General features: G+C 44.7%; 1 long non-coding RNA gene across 1 annotated transcript in view; it reads right to left on the minus strand.

Annotated features, from left to right (window-relative positions):
- Positions 1-345: 345 nt before the first annotated feature.
- LOC139340717 (uncharacterized) overlaps positions 346-15641 on the minus strand; it is a 50601-nt gene continuing 35305 nt past the window's right edge. The window contains exon 3 of the long non-coding RNA XR_011602956.1: positions 346-990. This is a non-coding gene — a long non-coding RNA (uncharacterized lncRNA). The remainder of the gene's footprint in view (positions 991-15641) is intronic.

Raw genomic sequence — 15641 nt, forward strand, 5'->3', positions numbered from 1 at the left:
TTGCTGCCTTTCATGTCGGCAGGACCTATTCAGATAGCATTCCTGGGTTTAGAGCTCAGAGGAATTCAGGAAGAAATAAAAGGAGAAAGCAAACAATTTTCGATGAAATCATTCAAACCAGTGGAGGCTTTGGTAATGAAGGAACTGGATCTTTTATCATTTGCGGCAAAATGAGAATTCGACAAAAGACTGAACGAAAATATCACATCAAAGGTCACGTTTGAATATAGATTCTTATCTTCCCACATTCTCTGGATAACATGGCAGCCCTTTGATACACTGACCGAACCATTTTGAGAACAGAATTTTTTTTTTCTCTCTTTATTTGTCCTTTTTTTCTCTTTTCTAACACAAATACCTCTTCAAGGAGGTCTTGTTTAAGCCTGTAAATTCCTTGAAAGTGGATAAATGATACAATCCCGGCATGGTACTGACAAAAACAGATGAGTGTTTTTCCTGAGGGAGAGGATTGTGGGTATGGAACGAGTTAGCACTGCCTGTTATTGCAGCTGATCATAAAAGGCTATGTGCATGGGAATTCCACTGTAAAAAACGGAAAATGTTTGCTCCTATAAAAACATGTTAATGCAAAACAGTTAGGTGAAAGACAAAACTCAAGCACGGCCAATAAGGTAGTCAAATAGAAGTATTTAATTGTCAGCAGTGTGCTAATTAATGAAATGCATTTCTGAACATATGCTGCCTAGAAAAATAAGAGAATTTCTTCAGATAGGTGAAAAGTAATTCAGACATCTTAAGTGAAATGACAAACATCTACATTTCTCATTTTCCCTAATTTTAGAGATTGCTAGAATATTCAAAACAAAATATTTGATACACTCTAACTAAACTTAACCCTGACTGTGGCCACACTGGACAGCCGAGCAAATCCTTACTGATGTTTGATTGGATTCAGGCACCTCCTCTCTGTGGCCCCCAGCGCTGCTTCGGTCCACCAATGGGGCGCAGGCAAGCGGATTAGCAGGAATCCTGAGAGGAAGTTTAAACAAGAGGAAACATTAAGTTTGAAATAAAACACAGGAAACAGGGTTAACTGCAACTCCTCCCACTCAGTGCCAGTGGCAGGGCTATTTTTTGCCCAATTATCCTTGGTTAACGGGATTAATTACTCTAACTTCTCTTTCTTTTCTTCCCTTCCAAGCAAACGGGCAATAAATCCTTCTCCGTGCTACATGGTCTGAGAGGGCCACTCTAATTAGCATAACAAGTTACAAAATCATTACGGCCTTAAAGTGCTTACAGAGAAAACAACATCTGAAGCAGACAGGATGCAGGATGGGATTTAGGAGGGCTATTCAATTGAATAAAAATGTTTGGGGAGGTGGGAAGAGGGGGCAAAGACAACAGAGGTGATGCAAGAGGAGGGCAGGGACACAAACTGAGGGTCAGACTTCGACAGGACTGACCCCGATATGTCTGGCATACAAACACACATGTGCACAAACAACAGAGAGTTAATGGGTACCAGTTGACCAGTGAGAAGCAGGACTCAGCTGTATTAATTACACACAGACCACCAAAATTGGCTTTTTGTAAATAATCTGACTTCCTTGAGTCACCAGAATGGGTTAGGCTGTGTAAATTCATAGTTTTGTGCACGTTACGGCAACGTCTGTGGATGTGCAGCACAGAACAGGCAGTGGGACTGTTTGCTCACCCTCCACCGCCCTGTGCCAAAGCCCACACCACAGAGTCTGAGGGCATAAACAGCCGTTTTCTAGCCAACCTGTTTAGCATGAGTCCCACCCAGTCGTCTGCTTTCACTAACCTGTCCTGACAAGTACCCAGATTAACGTAATCTTATATCAGTGCAGAGGAGCAGAAGCGAGCAGATGGACCCCCTGTGCCCCCCCCCCCCCATCCCACCCCCTCCACCCACACTAGCACACACAGACACAAGCAAGCACACAAGCAAATGCAAACTCTCTCACTCATAAACACACACACTCATACACACGTATTACAGACTTAGCTGCAGAGTGCTTAGCATGCAAAACCTGGGCCCCAGCCACAGCAATTAATGTTCTCCCAGCAAATTGCCACAGCTTTGGATGATGCTGCTCGGGGAATGTTACCCTGTATATTCATATGCTGTGCCTCAGCGAACACTGCGGTCCTGCTGGTGTTAGAGTGTGCCGGTATGGTCATTTTAACGTAAGAAAAAAAAAAGTGTAAGGTGCTCCTCATTCATTTGCAAATCAATAAATAAATATATTAATAGACAAGTAATTGAATAAGAGACTCAACAAGAGACTGTAGGCTGGGGAATTGAATTTGGGATTTCTAACACTTGTCATCTGCCGTGTCGAAGTGAGCTTGTCTTTTTACAGTTTCCGTGGTAAATCTCAACAACTTTGCTAAACTGAACAGATGGGCTTGCTAATTAGCAGCGCTCAGGCTGTAAGTTTGTTTATAAAGAGAGAAAGGGTTCCAGACATCTTGACACATTTTATTAACATATCATACCTTAAAGCTATGCTTCTTGATACCCACCAGGCTCTTTAACTAAATGCGCACACACACGCGTGCAGAGAGACATGCTTTCACACATGCACGTACACTCTTATATAAACATGCCCATGTGCGCCAGTGCACACACACACATACACTGTACACACCAGGGAAACAATAAAAGTCAGCCTTGCGAAACGGAACACCCTGTATGTATGCTCATGAATATGCACAATTAACTGTGTGTGTGTGTGTGTGAGTCAGTGTGTGTGTGTGTGTGTGTGTGTGTGTGTGTGGATGAGTGCATGTCTTTACAGAAGTGTAACAGCACATTTTGCACATGAGTGTATGTGCACTGTATAAATATGTGTGTATGTGAGAGATGGTGTTTGTTTATGAGGGTGTCACTGTGTGTGCCATGCGTCCATGTCCTTGCAAGAGCAGTGGCATGCTTCTCTCTCCACCGGACCCCCTCCTAAATTCACCCCCTGTGGTTTTGTCAGCTTTCACTATTTCGTGTCAGGACACCGACACAAGATGATGTCCCAAGCAGACGGGGCCGGAGAACTCCCCGAGGGGCCCGGAGTATTCAGCAGCGGGATAGGATGGACTGCGGCTCCATCAGTGCCATTTAAGCCTCCTGCCGGGCCCCACTTAGGACAGGGGCGACATCGCGGCACCGACCCACTACGCTGATGCAGTGAGATGTGAAAAACTGTGCTCGAGAAAGACAATGACAGTCGAACAGTGCACGATAGAGAGAGAAAAAAATCCATCACCAATGCCCGATGATACAGCTCATATTACTGTTATCATTTTTTTCCTCTTTCCGAAACACACACACACACACGTACCAACAGACATACCACGGCTTGGTGTTTCAGCAGACACACATTGCCATGGTGATCCTGGTTAAGAGGCTTACATTCGGCCCATGCTGATGGTTGCTGGGGGACACTCCCATTGCCATGGTGATGGCTACCGGGAGGACACTCACATTGCCATGGTGATGATGGCAGGAGCCAGGCATGCCAACCAATGAGATGATGGATAGATGCCATGCAGGAGGCGAAGGCAAAACGTGACTAGAATGGCCGCTTGTCATGTCTACTGTCAAGGAGACTTCTCATAAATTGTGTCTTCACACATGCTCACATGCAGCGGCGACCAGCAGCTTTCCTGTAAAGCGGCATATTTATGTTTTCATGACGGATAAAATAATGATAACATGGGGACAATAATATTTGAATGTATAAATATCACGGGACAAGTAAAGGGGCTACTGCAAAGATTACAAAAGAAAACGCTGCAGATTACATATTTAAGATTGCAGATGACATGAATTATGGATGAGAAACATGCAAAGGAGGAGCTTCAAATTAAAAGCATGCAAAAAGAATACAACTGAAAAATACATCAGAGAAATACACAAATTCAGTCATTGGTGGTACAAGTTTGGAGCCTATTTGTGTCAGCTTTTGGGAGTGAAAATGCGTGCCCCCTAGTTCTACATTCCATCAGTAATAACAACAATACAGAAGCAGCAAAATGCGGCTGCAATCTGGTGATTTAGCTCCAGATAATAGCTCAAGCCATTTCGCCTGGCTCCCAGTAGAGGGAGGCTGGGACTGGGTTGAGGACCAGTGGGAAGGGGCTGGGAATCAAGGGACTGGAGCTGCCTGAAGGCATGGCCCAGGTCCAAACCTGGCCCAGCGTAAATGACTACCAAGAGTTGTTGTTCGTGTGTTTGTGTAAGGAACAGAGGAGGTGGGGCAGAGCAAGGCAGGGGGCTTGTTGGACTGAATCTATCCTCTACATTTTATACCAAAACACTCACATGCACACAGCTACACTCATCTATCTCTCAGAGTCACCTGTCTCCGATTTCCTACTGAGCTGTCTTTCTCCAAGATGGAAAGTTCTGCGCGTCCAAAAATACTGATCCTCCATAAAGCAACGGGCCAACACCTAAAAGGTCAACCACAACAGCTCATAGAAACATCACATCCAGCTTTGCCACTAATACTTTAAACCCGATCACATACGTACACACGCTTGCAAACACACACGAGAATGCAGAGATCACCACATGTTGCTTGTCATTTCTGTGTCAGGAGAGGCTGTGAATCTCTCAGCCAATAAGAATCAGCACTGAGTGTTATCACTGACCCTCAGGCAATGGGACTTTAAAAAACCCACACTTGGACTGGACAAACCGTGTGTGTGTGTGCATGTGTTTGCAAGTGTGTGAGTGTTTGTATGTTGATGTGTTTGTGTGCTCATGTTTGAGGAGCCAGACCCTTCAGTTTAGTGGGGGGCACTGTACCTTCGACAGCGTTCATTTTGCTTAAGTCACAGTTCAGCAAAGAAAAAAGATTTATCTTTCTTCCTGACAAAGTGACACACAATACACCAGAGAAATAAGGTGCTTGAAACGCATTCAGGAGTGTGTCATGTCTACAAATCTGTCTCTGCATGGGCAAGAGCACCTGCAGGATGCTATCTCCTCATACCCGCAAGGTGCACAGAAACACCCATCAATGCTCACATGCCCAATACACACAATAACAAAACAACATTAATAGAGATGACAAATGGAGGGGGAGTGTTTTGTTTGTTTTAATTTTAGCAATATCTTATGCAACATATCATCCATACACTGTAAATATGTGGTCGAATGTCATCATAAAACTCAATCACCCGCTGAAACAATTTGCCTCTTATTCTGCAATTCAGAGACCTGCACTCTCCAGGTGTAGCCAAACACACTATAAATATCTATCAAACACAGCGTGATGAATACCACACCAGCTTGGGGTGCAATAAAACCATTCAGCACAAATGCAGTAATGATTTTCCACATTTCAGCCACATGTAAATCCAGTCAAACACAGCAGTATGGTATTCCATAATGCAGCTATAAAAATGAGCTCTCTAGAAAATAATATCATGTGAATGCAATGGATGATAACAAAAAAACACAGATGATGTCTCAAAATGAAATCATACTGTCTCACCCTTGAAGTTAAGCCGGCATCTCCTCATGAAACTCATACATAACAGGTGAGCCCAAGTTGTGGGCTCTAATTTGCACAGTATCACACATGATGTATACAAAGAGCAGAGCAGTTTTATACCATACAGCATTTTTGTATGTTTTAAGCTGTATTTAAGCTAAGTTTAGGTAAGCATTTAGTTTACTGATTTCACATTAAATAATCTATAAACAAATTCCCAGATTATGTTCTTTTTTCCTTTTTTCTTTCTTTTTTTTTTTTTTTTGATCTTAAGACTGTTACTTCATTCCATGCAGCCGTTCATTCGATGGCGTGGAAATTAGCATGCAGAGATGTGAACCTTTTTAAGAATTAATGATCAATCCCAGTTAACACCATGTCTGCTTTCACTGCTGTGGGCATTAGGTTATGATTCTGTTGCAATGCAGATGAAGTGAATTGTAAAGTCCATACAGATGTAATGTGTGCAGGTGCTGCTGGGAAGCTGCAGTGACAGGAGAGCCACATCCTGAATAGTGCTGCATTCACAAACTCTTGTCAACATAAAATGAGCACCCACAAGAGGATAGTGTAAGATAAGTTCTTGAAGATGTACATCTGGGCTCTGAGATGCCATCAGAATATCAATGCATCAGAGGAAATGATTAGCATGACTAAACATGTAAAGTATCAGCCAACTTAATGTATGGGCAGCATGATTAGTGGGGTGTATGGTTGCAGGCACCCCTGCATGGGTCCATCCCAGGAAATTAAAAACACACATTAGTGCCACACTCACTGTGGTGTGCTGCACTGGTTACAATCGTTTAACACTTGGTGAAATAAGGGTGCAATCATGAATAAGATGGAGCCTGTATTAACAGGCGCATCTTTGTTGCAGGAACATGAAGCTATGGAAAAACGGAGGAGACATTATGCTGTATTTGTAATTCTTTTGTGATTTTGTTTTAGCTTTCCATATTGAGGGCCTGAGGGAAGGAAATATGTGTGGATTACACCTTAAAAGACACCCCCAAACTGGCCCAGCCCCTGAGGAGACCAATCGAGAGCTGTGTTACCAAAGTCCCCGCAGAGACAACAAGCCGTGTGAAGTGTGAAACCCCTCGCCAACATGGATTTAAGATTTCAAAAAACGTACATCAGTAAGAATGGAAATATTCAGGGAGAAAGAAGAGAACGAAGGGAGAGAGAGAAAGAATGGACAGACTGCTGTTTGACAAATATTGTGAGACGTGGTAGAGGGGTGGTGGTGTTTTCATTGCTGACATCAACATAAATTTTCCTGGCGTGGCTCTCCTTGCCCAGCGTGGGCTCAGCACTGGGAAACTGGAGAGGAAATTCTCCGAGCCGCAAGGGAGTGGAATCAAAGAGCCGGGGCTCCGAGACCTCTGACACACTGAACTCCTCGCTGACCCCACAACTCTCTCTCGTTCTCACACACACACACACACACACACACACACACACACACACACACACAGTTACATGCACATAACACAGAGTCACACACATAGTATTCACACACACACACGTACCCTCTGTGATCGACAGGAACTCACAGTAAGACGTGCACAAACAAATCCGCACATACAACACTTTCAAGACCGTTTGGGATCAATGCTCGTCACTTTGTGTCTTCGGTGTCTGATCTATCTGAAAGCAGTGCATCTGTTTCTGCCATCTGATAAGCAGTGTCTGTCCCTGTGTGGCTCTTGGGGGTGGCGCACACTGGCCTGCATCAGAACTGAGGCGTTCAGTGCTGGACCAAAGGTTCAATGAGCCCTGTCTGAGGAGCCTCATTAAAACTTGACAGACACACACACACACACACACACACACACACACACACACACACACACACACACGGATCTGTGCGTGTCATACTGGGCACGTATGTACACATCCACACATGCAAACACGTGCGGCTTGAGTTAATGATGATGTAATTAGCCCTGATATCCTTGAAATGTCGGGCGCCAGGAAGTGGGGATATGCTTCATGTCATCTGCAGCCTCAGAGTGCGAATGTGTGCATGTGTGAGCACACTAGGCCTTCAAAGTTTCTGGAGACTGTACAATAAAGACGATGGCCACTCTGTTCTATGCCACAGTGAGGAGGCTTTCCACCTCAGCTCCCCCGAAAAGAAGCACATGCACAATGGCCGCCATAATGAGGAGCTCTTCCACGCCATCACACAAATGCACATTCTGACAACTTGAGCAGGTGTGGTTGGCAACTGCTGCAAATACTGAAGGCATTTTTGAGAGGTGGACTGCTGTGTGTGTGTGTGTGTGTGTGTGTGTGTGTGTGTGTGTGTGTGTGTGTGTGTGTGTGTGTGTGTGTGTGTGTGTGTGTGTGTGTGTGTGTGTGTGTCATTTCTGGGTCCTTGCTTAGGTTCCATGCTTGGATCCAGGGACCATTCATGATTGGGCGCCAGGTGAAAGAGGCTGCAGCTGGCTGACATGAATGAATGCTCTTCCCTCTGACCCCTGTGTGTGTGTGTGTGTGTGTGTGTGTGTGTGTGTGTGTGTGTGTGTGTGTGTGTGTGTGTGTGTGTGTGTGTGTGTGTGTGTGTGTGTGTGTGTGTGTGTGTGTGTCTGGTGCAAGTGCATGCACATTTGTGTGTTTGAGGGTCCGGGGCGTGGGAGGGCATGATGAGTGGACAAAGCGACTTTCAGATGCCACCACAAAAACACATCATCAGTATGAGAGGAAGGGCACAGAGGTGATGGAGAAAGAGAGTTTACAACACTGCTCAAGCATGGCAACTTGTTCAGACCTCCTTTTTTGTGTTTGGAACAGTCTCGGCCCATCACCCACTGTTTATCAATGGGACACAGACAAGATTCTCAGGGGCTGGAGAGGCTTTTAGTCCCATTTCACTGTTCTGTAACGGATGTAAATGAAATATTAACAATAAGCATTTGTGAAACAGTGATTGCAGTGTTCTGATTCCTCAGCTGTGGATTTCTTTTTTTCTGATGGACACGTGATGTTTTAAGTTATGCTGTTGCTCTGCTTTATGTGTCACCTTCCAGAGAAGCAAAAAGGTCCCCAATCAGAGCTCAGAGCAGACACTGGGGCCCACTGAGGTCTGTCAAAGTGTGCAGGCTGTTTTAATCCACTCTGCTGGAAGTCTCTTCTGTTGGCGTGTGTATGTGTGTGCCTGTGTGAATGTCTGGAACAGTGGGCACGATAAGCCACAACAAGATAAAAGCCAGCTTGAACAATGATGTCATAGATTTCCACAAATTTTCTGGGAGGTCGGTGAAGTCAGACCTGAATGAAGCTGAGGCCCCCGTTATGCTTTGGCCATCCGCCTTCCCTGCGTTGTAATAACATGACTGTGATAGCTGCAGGATTAGCCAGCTCAATGGGTTTGAAGCTTTCACTTATCCATCAATATCATACTTAGAGCTCCTGAGTGCTAGCCCGCTCTCCTTCAGCATATCTTTTTGATCCTTACTTCTCTATATCAGTAAACACTTGTTCTCCCCTTCCATCAAGGAGGAAAGAGGAGGGTGACTAGAGGACTCCAAATAATGCAATTAAACACTGACCGCAGGGTTCAGTGCTGCTTATCAATACACCCAGCAGGGGAGCAAAGACCAGCTCAAATCAGGGCTTCAGCTGTCTACTCTATGAAGACAGGCATTTTATTAGACCGCTGCTATATCCCCTATCTCTCCAAACTCATCTCCCCTCTGTTGGGAAAGAGACTGCATGTAAAACAACTACTGTAGCAGAGGTCTTAAAACAAGTGAAAGAAAGAAAGAAAGAAAGAAAGAAAGAAAGAAAGAAAGAAAGAAAGAAAGAAAGAAAGAAAGAAAGAAAGAAAGAAAGAACAGCAAATTGTCAAATGCTGGCTAGCACATTATCCATAGGTGTGCTGTAGGGGACATACTCCCCGCTCAGTAGTGAGGACAGGTGTACCGTTCTACACATTTTCCCCTCTCTGCTCTGTTTCGCTGTCAGCGCAGCTGACCTCCATGGGAGGCTTGTCTGAAGCAGAGCCAGATTGAGAGCTAGCACACCAGCCTGGGAGCCCACAGAGCACATGAACTAGGCCTGAACCAGGCCTCCGCCGCGCAGCGCAGCTCTCGGGCCCGCCTACCCCTGCCACCCCTCGGCCAGCCACTGACAAATGCTGGTGCTCTCAACGGTTCTCTGGTTTCCCCAACCTGGACGCCAGGCACCTAGAGGATAAACCCACTCATACATAATAAACACCGGCCTCAGGGCCTGGTGTGTGATCTCATCATGCATGTGTCCTCTGTAGAAGGAAATGTGACAGACTGCAATGAGGAAGTGGGTGCAAGGGTGCCAAACAGAGTGGTACATGACAGCAGCATGCATCCTCTCATACCCAGTGTGCAATGCGTTGCTGGCTCACTCTCATCTGCATAATGAAAACATGCACCAAAAGGACTGTTAAACTTGCACTAGGCCCAATCAGGAAACATGACTCCTTGGACTGCAGTCTTTGAGAGTGATCCACTGGTGGAAGACACTGTGGGAAGATGGAGACAGGAGAGTTGCAAAGCCAAAGGGGAACAACAAACATTGGCAAGAATCTGGACTTTCACATACACACCCATATATGCAAAAATAAAAAGGAAGATTGAGTAATTGAATGAAAGAGGGACATTTAGCCCGGTTGGATTGATGAGTGGTTCTAAACAAACAGTGCTGGAGAGTTTAGTGAACAGAGCCAAGCACTTAGGGAACATGAAAAGCAGCAAAGCCCTGGCGAGGTGGTCCAGCTGTTTCATCACTCTGTAGGCTGAGGAATCAATGAGAGCGGGGAGAGAGGGCATTCTTGGGCGACTGACGAACTGAGACAAAGAGAAAGAGAAGGGGCGACTGTGCAAAATCAGACACAGAGGGAGCAAGAATCATCTTTTTTTAAATAAGTTTTGCCGTGCATCAGCCTCAACTTTATCACCACCACTCAGATTACTGTGATCTCTTTGTATTGTCTTTAAATCATCGTCGCCACCTTCGCTATGGCCAGGCCTGTTTTCCTGTAAAGCGAGGGTGGCTCATGTGACAGAGCGTCCTAGTTAGCTCCAGGCCATCCCGTGCAGACCAGGGTGGGCCTCAGAGAGGGAAAATAAGCAGTGGTTCGACAGCAGTCCTCTGCTATCTGCAGCTGGACGCATGGACTATTGAGACAGGTGGACAGCATACGGACCAGAAACACACAAACTAATGGACGAGCAGCGTTATCCAAACACATGATTATTAAAGCACACAAGATACTTTTCCACATGTGGCTGAAAAGACTTGGACTTTCGGATTAAAGTTTCTAAGTTCAGCTACTTTCTTTTGACAAAGAGTCCACAAAAACAGCTATTTAGCTAAACTCATAGTCGTACCTGCTAATAACTGGTGATGAAACATAAACCACAGTCCCATGAGTGTGAACCTTTTCTCTTTTTTTTTCTTGGTAATATCATTTCTGCAGAGCCAGCTTAGTGTAGAGGACACAAGTCTAGAATACACTGTATATCGGCCAAAGCAATTAGCCAAACAGGGGCTCACAGAGGTGGGCTTTGATCACAGAACTGTGAAATATTTATGAAGAGATGTGATACATGAAATGAGCTCTGAGAATGAGTATCTGTAGGGGTCCAAAGGAGCTCCCCTTAGAGGGACCTTCAGGGGAGGACAACTGCTTGGACACACAGTGGGGTTTCTGTGGGCCCAATGCCCCTTTCAAAATGAAGGGCGGGAGGGACTGGGCAGGCCTAAAATGGCGGCCTACTTTCAAGGCACAGAGTGGAACACAGCGAGTTAATCCACGGTTTGGAATGGTGCTCGTGTTGGGGGGGACATTGAGCTGCGTTGTCTGCTGACGTGCTCAGTTCCACTTGGTTCCACTCAGGCAGAGGTTCAGGAGTTTTAACATACTCAAGCATGTGCTTATTAAAAATCCACACTCTGCATCACTGCTGCAGCAATCAATATGCCTGATTAACTCATCTATATATCCCCACTGCACACAATGGACTGTAATGTTTGACACAGCCAGTCAGGAAACAGTCACTGCTTTCATTTCGTTTTTAATTGTTGCATTTTTACCCACATGCTATTTTGAAATGAAATATTGTTTATTTGTAATTGAGACTCCGTCAGTGTCATTACCAGCTTCTCCTACCGCCTCCATCATAATCAAAAACATTATCATTCATTTAATTTTCCTTCCTTTCAGATTGCTACTGATCAAGCATAAGGATTGGTGTATATGATATACATTACACCTGTGATTAATGTTAACTCGATTTGTAGATGGCTGCACATGTCTCACTGCTCCTCTTCCTAATTAATTCACCCTGAGAGACTTGAACAAGGGAATAGTTTCATCTTCTAGCCCTGGTAATAATCAAACTGCCCCCTGGAATATTTTCACACTTCAGCATGGTGGGGAACATGGGATTCTTAATGCAGCCCATGCTCCTTTAGGAAGTGCTAATTTGATAATATTTGAATATCAGAGGGGGAAAAAAAGCCTATTAATAATTCCTGTGACTTTTGATATGAGTAGGAAATAAATCAAAATTCCAGCAAGGTTACTCACATACAGTTTGTTTGTTTGCCAGCTCGTTCCAATTAAAGAACCAATTATAGAACACAGAACTTACATGGCACAGTAAATGAAAAGCAAACAGATTTTGCAGAACTTGTGGATTTAATTTTCTTTACCAACTGAAAGAGGGTGAAGAAAAGGACTTTTAGCTTTGTTCCTGTTGTTTGACTTTTCAGTGTGTACATGCAATTTGTGATAAATCAGTGCAGTCTTTTTCACATAAAAACAGCATTCTCAGATTTAGCTGCCTTGAGCTGCACACACAACTTCATGCATTTTAGTGTAACGGAAGTCGCTAATTTGAATGGAGGGTGAACAACAGTCAGCGATTGACGGGTGCCTCCTTGCAGTTGTGGCCGCGGCCAAAATAGTGGAGCAAGCTACGCAATGGGCACCACTGAACCAGTGATCTGATCTCAGTGCAGTCAAACCTGCCTTTTAGAAATTATGTTTAGCAGCTGTAGTAAGAATGAATTTTTGCCTTGGGTTGCAGTCTTCATCCAGTTGTCTCATTACAAAAATAGAAAAATATGTCAAAAAGAATAACTAAATTTTGTGTTTGGCTAAAGCAAATCAATGTCTAAGCAATCATGGAGAGTTTGAGGAAAGAGGCTGGAGGTTTAACCTGCTGAGACAAAGCAGAGCAAACACACCTTCCAAGATGACGGCTGCATTGGAAAATTCTGTTAAGAGAGTTGTTTTTGTTGTCAATTTGGTTTTGGCATTTGAGTTTTTGTTTGTGTTTTTGTCTTGCTTTTTTAATGTGTGTGGATTCTGTAAAGTACTTCTTCAGGTTTATGTGCTTTATTGTGGACATGGCTTCAGCCCTCTCTCATAGCTCAAACTGAGCCGGGGGCCCCAGCTCAGGCTTCCCGTGCCCCTGGCCAGACCTGCACTCTTCCAAGCAAGCCTGCAGCATTTCTCTGCTGTTTGTTGAGGGAAAGTAGAAAGGAGAACCTTGAACATGACCCTCCAAAGTGCTTTTATTCTCAGTTCACGCAACACAGTTCAAGTGAACTCCTTCCTTTATGTCCCACTCTTTATTTAACCCTGACTATTTGCTGAGTTTCTGCTAAAAATCCAATTAGGTTAATTTGAAACAGTCCTGGTGAGAGAACTTTATCCTTTTGGTGCACAGATAACTAACCTAATTAAGACTAGACCTCTACCTCTGTCCTCTTTGAGCCTGCAAATTAAGAAAAGAAAAGAAAACTTGTCAGAGATTAGGGTTGAGATTAGACTGCTAAAGCAAACACTGGAGGGGAGACTATCTTTAAATGCTTTTCATTTGTTTAGTGCTCTCTCAACACTAGGTTTTCACAGCCATGAGGGCCACTAAAGGAAGACCAGAGGAGCAGGTGAATGTAGCACAATAATAGAAAATAATAAGAATAATGATAAACATTTCGAGTAGAGAAACCTTTTAAAGGTGCTGGAACATGTGAAGAAATATAAGGGTTGTTCTGTTCAGCTGACACCCACCCACCCACACACCCACACACACACACACACACACACACACACACACACACAGAGTAAACACAAACAACAGGCCTGCTGAGTTTAGTTTACTCCTATCAGCTGGCTCTGACCAGCCACGCAGACCACCCTGACTCCTCAACGCCTCACTCTCATCGGGACAGGAAGGGGGGAGGGCGGTGGCTGGGTGAGCAGGGGGGATTTGGATGGAGGGGGATGGGTGCAGCTTGGTGCAGGGGGTGACGAGAGCCCTCCACCAAATTAAAACCCAATCAATGTGAATCTCTCTCTCTCTCTCTCTGCCCAGTCAAAAGCCCCTTTCCAACTAAAGCCCTCTCCCCAAGCCCCCCTCCCCATCACCCTCTCTAGTCAGCCTCGATGTGTAACCCCCACCATCCCTAGCGCATATACCCCATCCAATGCCCCCTACACCCTCCCCCTGACCCACACTCGCCCAGCACTGTCATGGAGTACTGACTTTAGGCACGGTCCCCTTTTCCTCTGCTGCACACCAGGCAAAGCAACCACAGCAGACTCGGCTCAGAATTACAACGCAGTGGGGATTAATCCCCGGATAAAGGCATGCAAAAACCAACCTGATTATAATAATTTAAAGGGTTTTTTTAGTACATGTAGACACACATGTTAGGATGTGTAAGGAGGCAGCAAAAGCTTTTGCAACCACTGAACCATGTGCACATACATTGCAGTCAGACTGTGATGCATTTTCCATTGCTGGTTCTGTACTTCAGCACATAGAATTTAAAATATAACATAGAAATATGAGGTTAAGGAGCTGATTCTCAGTTTTTAGGGTATTTAAATATGGGTGAACAGACTCACCTAAAAGGCTACATTTCCCATCACCTTCATCTTCATCAACAACCTAAAATAAAGTTAAAGTTAACTCCTTAATGCCATAGTTTTGTCTCATTTCAGGTCCAATGTGCTGCAGCCAAAACAAAACTGCCCTCATATTTACAGACTGCACTGTAGATAATGAACGCACAAGCATGCTTGCACACATCCATGCACACACACACGCACACACAAACACCACCTGCTGAAGTAGAGATGGAGAGAGTCCTTGCTGGCTGAAGCCTAACAGTGGGGAACAATTAAACCAGAGAGCAGCCTTTGATCACTTGGTCATGTGAACATGACAGGTGACCATATGGCTGATAAAATGTAAATGACAATCAGTGCTTAAAACTCTCTGGATGTATACTGCAAAATAAGCAAAGGAGGAGAAAATAAAGCAGAGATGCCTTTTAATGACTTTTACTGAAAACATCCCCTTGAGTGCTGGATTTTCCATGCCCTAAGTGTTACCAAGGTTATTTTTTATGTAGTGAAAATGTCTGTTTTTGCTTCATAATCTGTTTTCATTCTCATCCAATTTAGGAAGACTGCCCCTTCTGTGGATGAGCTAGTGGCTGAAACCATCCAGAGTGGTGTGTAGGTATACAAGCCCACAAAGAACACACACATGAAGAGAGAAACACACACAAAATCATTAGACTTTTATAGCGGGATGGGCAGACAAGAAGGAAGGGAGGCTGGGTAACAGTCAGCCACCACAAACAATCACTTGCAGATGCCGGAGCTGTTGTTACAGAACGGCGCAGGGGTGAGAGAATGGAAGGTGAGGTCACATACATATTTGTGGCAGGATGCAGCAGAAAAGACCTACTGTGTAATGTGATGGGATGGAGAGCTAGGTAACATGTGCATGCTGGCTGGCACATGCATACACCCGCAAACATGCACAGCCATGCACACACAGGCCAGAGAATGATCGAGGGCCCAGAGGCAGTTTCCATCTAGTAGCAGCAGGGGGAGCAGCTCCACTATTGTTCTGACTGGATCCAGGCCCAGGGCACCAGACCGGGGAGTGTGTGTTCCTGAAGGCTTCTGTGCCTGGAAGTGTGTGCATGTATGTTCATGTGCAGCAATAAAATCTTCTTCATCACTGCCCTTCATGTTGTCTGTATGATTTCACTTTTTATAGGACCTGGAACTTGGGTAAAAGAGAAATAAGCATAAAAATCAAAACCTTGAAATGTGATGTTTTTTTCTCCTTG

This window comes from Chaetodon trifascialis, chromosome 12, assembly GCF_039877785.1.
Source record: "Chaetodon trifascialis isolate fChaTrf1 chromosome 12, fChaTrf1.hap1, whole genome shotgun sequence".
Taxonomy (NCBI): Eukaryota; Metazoa; Chordata; class Actinopteri; order Chaetodontiformes; family Chaetodontidae; genus Chaetodon; species Chaetodon trifascialis.